This window comes from Episyrphus balteatus, chromosome 3 (assembly GCF_945859705.1).
Source record: "Episyrphus balteatus chromosome 3, idEpiBalt1.1, whole genome shotgun sequence".
Taxonomy (NCBI): Eukaryota; Metazoa; Arthropoda; class Insecta; order Diptera; family Syrphidae; genus Episyrphus; species Episyrphus balteatus.
The window spans coordinates 86,566,196-86,572,195 of NC_079136.1; positions in this window are offsets into that span (position 1 = coordinate 86,566,196).

Below are 6,000 nucleotides of genomic sequence, written 5' to 3' on the forward strand. Positions count from 1 at the left end.
CGTTAGAGCCGTTTTTTAAAAAACTAATTTTTTATAAATAATTTTTTGGAAAAAATGTTTTAAAATAAAATTGGTATGCCATTTTGTAGAAATAACTAATCAACATCTAAAAACAAAATTTAAAAAAAATTCAATGTCCCGTTTTCGAAATTTTTTTTTCAAAAAAGAATTTTCAAAATTTTTTTAAAAATCCAAAAATTATTTTTTTGGAAATTTGTTTTTGGTTTATATTTAAATTCTATTAATGCTTCCTCACAAAAAGTTTCGTTAAAATCGAATAAGCAGTTTCGGAGACAATCGGATTTGAAAAAAACGGTTTTATGGCAGGTACCGTTAATAATGATTTTCCAAAAGAAAATTTTTCATTAGAAGATAGACCATAGCTTCAAACTAACATTTGAATTTTTTAAACAAAATCGTTGGAGCCGTTTTTGAGATATTTCAATTTTACTAAAATCGGTATATGACAAGTACCGTTATTTTTGGTCCAAAAAAATTAATTATAAAAATCCCTCTGGAGAGTCGCCAAATAACGCTACATACCAAGTATGACATTAATCGGTCCATCCGTTTAGGCTGTAGCTCCTTATACAGACAGACAGACTGACAGACAGACAGACAGACAGACGGACTTCCGGGACCCACTTTTTTAGCATTCTCTACCATCGTAATGTCATGGAAAAATGTTATCTCAACTTTTTTTTTTTTACGAATGCATAACTTGATATATAGTACCTATATATCGCAAGTAAAAAGGAAATTTTTTACATAGGCTAGTTCTGTATTCATGCGACGATATATCAACAGGCCTTTAAAGGGCTTGGTGAGGAGATTTTTAATACAATAGGATCATGTACGGCTTTGAAAAAATGTTATGGCGTCGATTATTATTTTTCACTTTAGGTATATAGTTTTGAAAATTGTAGACACGCCAATTTTTACATTTTTTATTTCTCTTACTATTATTAAACCAGAAATAAATGTTATCTCTAACCAACGGCCATACAATTTTATTTAATTACAATTATAAGTTGGGTCAGAACCCAATTTTTGAAAAATCGTAAATCACATTTTTGCGATTCAAAAAATACTTTTTACCGACTTCCAAAAAGGAGGAGGTATTCGATTCGTCTGTATTTTTTTTTTATGTTTGTTACCTCATAACTTTGGACTAACTAAGTGAACCCATTTTGATAATTCTTTTTGTATTGGAAAGCTGCTGCCTGCAGTGTCCCATTTCAATTTCGTCCAGTTATGACTATAGAAACTATGAGAAAAACCATAAAACCCAGTTTTGATCCATGGAAGTCGGTTTTGTTTTTTTGATAGAAATGATTATTAAGATTCTAAAAAATCGATCAGATTTTCGATAAAGAATTTAAATCTAATTTTATTTTATAAATCATAAAACTCATCTGAAATTGGAAAAAAAACCACAAATTAAGTAAATAAAAAATGTTATAAAAACTACAAGTTCTTTACTTTTTCTAGGCTGGATGGTTCAAAAAACCATATTGCTTTGCTATTTTGCGTAATCAATAGGTAATAATTTTCACTATATGTACATTATGTATATGCTTCGATTGATATCAAAACGTATTAAATTGCATATACTTTCCAAATTGTTTGTGAGTTTTTATTTATATATTATTTAAAAAATAAATTGATGAATTGTAAGTTCTTAAAAGTGGTTTTGATGTTGTGTGTTTTTTTTTTCAGTTGTATACAGCACTGTTCTAAAAATAGGAAAATGATCATTATTTCTATAGCTTCTATCAACTAGCATTAGTTATCGTTAACTGATAAAGTTATTGAAGAGTTCAAGTTAATCTGTGCTCAGCTCCAAATTGTCATATGTACTTAAATTTTGAATTGAAATTTTTTCTTATCAGACGGTCGATTTAAGTTCAATCAACAACAACCATAAGCCTATTAAGTAAACTTGTTCGTTCAAAGATTATGTTTTATTCAATAAAACTATATTTAAACTAATTTTTGTTCTATTTTTAGCAATCATTTAAAATTTACTCAATTAAAATTTTAAAACTGATATAGAGCTCATGTCTCACTTTAAGATTATTCCCAAAATTGTGTGGTCTTTCAAGAAAGATACAGTCATTCCCAATAATATAGGAACACTCCCTATTTTAAATAGTGTTTCTATTAGTATTTTATGTATGCTTCTACAAATAAGTTAAAACACTTCTTATTTGCCAGAAATATTAAACATTTCCTTTTTTGTATCATTCCAGGTCATCCTCTTCGTTTGTTTAGTAAAATCAATTAAAATAAAAGCGATTTATTATAAATCGATTGTGACAAAATAAATTTGATACGTTTTACCTTTTCAAATAATATAGAAACAAAGACGAAATAAACATATTTCATAGTCATTTTAAGCCTTGAAATACAGTAAAATGTAGGTACTCATCTGTAAACAAAATTTTGTACACAATATTTAATTAAATTTGTTTATTTTTCTTATTTACAATATAACTTTTCACTTTGCTATTTTTATTCTTTGGTCTGCAAACTTTTACCATGATGTTTAAAACTACCCGTATGATCCAAGTCATCATAAAATATATGATCTTGTACAAACTCATCTCTATGATAAATATTGTGAAAACCTTTAACAGCTTGGCCACTTCTTCGATATTTATTTTCTTTAAAACTCTTTCTATCAACACTTATAGAATCCGGATTTTTAGTTGCTGTTTCATGTACTTCCTTGTCATAAGTTTTAACAAGATCCCAGAATGGTTGCTTCGATTGTTTGAAAATTGGTTGTTTTCTTCCATAAATAATGGCACAGCTTGGCATTGGCTTTTTCGTACTTTGCGATTGAACTGCACTGCGTGGACATTTCAATATTAGACTTCCGGTCAATTTTGTTGTATCACAGCCAAGTGAGTTTAATACAGCAATTTTTGGCAAACTAAAATATGAAACCGTATTGTCTTCAATTACAATTGACTTTGTCGGTTGTAGATAATGAAGAAATCCAATGAAAAGTTGAACGATCAATAAAGGAAACATCTTAGGAGTTTTGGCCTCAAGTGAATAAAATGGTGGTATACTAACTTTAAATGTCTGCAACATACTGAAATTTCAAAAGTCATAAAATTCAATTATATAGACACCAATTTGCTGCTTGATTGAAGACGGAAGTTAAGTGGTTTGCAACTTTGATTTTGTCACTCAAGAAAACCATGATTTAATTTCAATTATTAAAATTTACTGTCTGCACTCTAGGGAGAGCATTGCAAAAATTGAATGCACGACTAAGTTTCACATACAGACAGTATACATAGCTCTTAAAGTTCAAGTTTCTTGGCATATTGATCGGTTTTACTTTTAAGATTCGTAGTTTTGTAATCAAAAAATTTTTATTTATGAAAAGTGGTTTTATTAATGAAATGCATACAACATGAGATTAAAGTTAAATGTATTGCAGTGACTTTCGATTCTTTTGGTTCTTCATGCTATGGATTTAACTGAACACTTTAACTCACGTACTATACAAATAATGGTCACAATTTTTGTTCAATAGACCAGTGCCGATGCCTTCAAAAACATTAAAAAGTACAAAAAAATCATAGTAGGATGAAACCCATTGGAAAAGGAGGTGAATATGATGAAAATTAAAGGAAAAATAAATTACGGGCGAGCCGAGTTCGGGAAGTGGGTGGGTTGAGTTTTTAATGGTAAAAAATGGTATAACTCGATTTCCGGCAAAACTATAAGTCCTATAGAAAAAAGTTGTATGACAAAGTTGTAGGTAATAAAAAGATCTACAACTTTTGTATCAACAATTTTTTCACATAACCTTAAAATTTATGTGAAAAATTAAAAAAACCGAGTTTTTGGTTTTTTATTTTTATCTTTTTCAAAAACAAAAATTTTTCTACGAAATTTGGTGAAAATTTACCTTATTATGTCCCAAATACACTGTAATTTATTTGATTTAAAATTTTAATTTGTTCACCTTATTTTGACTTAATACCAAAAAATCATCCTAATTTTCAATCGAAAATTCACGTGTCAAAATATCAGCTTTTTTCAAAAAATCGGTGGGCATTTCGTTTGTTAAAATGTCTATTTTCTGATGGTGTAAAAAAAATTTACATTTGTATACTATAGAACATGTTTTAGTAAAATGCAAAAAATGAAAAAAAGCTGGAATTCGAAAATTTTTTTTTTATCATTGCTTATAATTTTGGCCTATTTTTTTCAAATTTACACTTTAATTACTCAAAAAACGTAGGATTTCATGTAATATTGATTAATGTTACGGTTTTTGAGTAATTTAAATGTAAATTTTAATAAATAGTCCAAAATTTTAAATAATGATAAAAAAATTTTCGAATTCAAGCTTTTTGCTTTTAATCAGAACATGTACTATGGTATACTAATATAAATTTTTGTTTTTGAAAAAGATAAAAATAAAAAAAAAAAAAACTCGGTTTTTTGAATTTTTCACATAAATTTTGAGGTTATGTGAAAAAATTGTTGATACAAAAGTTGTAGATCTTTTTATTACCTACAACTTTGTCATACAACTTTTTTCTATAGGACTTGTAGTTTTGCCGGAAATCGAGATATACCATTTTTTAACATTAAAAACTCAACCCACCCACTTCCCGAACTCGACTCGCCCGTAATTTATTTTTCTTTTAATTTTCATCATATTCACCTAATTTTCCAATGGGTTTCATTCTACTATGATTTTTGTTGGTTTCAAAAATTATCGACCCTGGTCTACTAGTGCGAAGTTAAAAAATTAATGAATTATTTACTCAACTTTTAAGATTTTCTCTATAAAAATAAGAAAAAATCTATGTGGAAAAACCTTTTCAATTGTTGAATTTAATAAAATGTCTTAATAAAACACCTCATTTAGACAATCTGTTATTTTAAGGGGGTACTATTTTTCAATATTAGTTTACGTTTGTATTTTAATCGTAGGAAGTTTGTTTCTATTTTCAATGTTTAAACTTAAACGGTCACTGTGGTGTATGTGTAATATTTTTTTTTATAGTATTTTGTTTAACAGAAAATGTTCTTTTGCTAAACAAATAATGAAACCAGTTAACCTTTGTGAACGATTTTCCGTGCATTAACATTATTTAGTTGTCAATTGAAGTTTTACATAATGTAAAGCTCCCATTTGTGGAGTATTAAAATTGACAAAGCATTGTTAAATGTTTAAGATTTATAATAGAAAAGCCTTTAAATAGTAATTACGTGTAGTATTCTTTCTACAAAAATGTCTAACATCGCTGAATCTGTTTTCAAAAGTGCCTAGTCTCTGATTTTTCTTAATTTAGTTGGCATTTAAACGAATGCATTATCACAAATTTATTCTTTTAACCTTTAAAAAATAAATCGAATAATATGAAATATCTTTTATTCATATGCAAGCATTTGCCCCCAACGACCTCAATTTTGCATACCTACTCCATCAATGAATCCGCCAGCAAATTTCGATCCCGTAATTGTAACGTATTTCCACATTCTCTGACTTTTGTATTCAAAATTTTACGAGTAATTACTTTTTACGAAAAACAAGAAAACTGTGGTTGGAAAATAAAAGTTTTTCTAATTTTTCGAATAAAAGCATTAAGCTATGATTACACGGTCAACGAAATCGGTCAACGCGTTGACTCTCTGACGTAAAAATGACGTCACAATCTGTCCCAAGAGTGTCACGTTGTGTGATCGTCAACGAAAACTGTTGTCATTGCGTTGACGGGTACGATGACACTCGCGTTGACACACATTTTTGGGTCAACGCATTGACTATTTTCGATGACCGTGTAATCTCTCTGTCAATGCCATTGGGACGCGTTGACACGGTTTTAGCACTGGGTGTCATCGCAATGACCCTGTCCCAGCGTTGACGCGGCAGAATTTAATACCGTGTCATCGTTTTAGAATGACATTGTTTTTTGTATAGAAATGTGATGAAAGTTGGATTGGGAAATTTTTTTGTAGGAC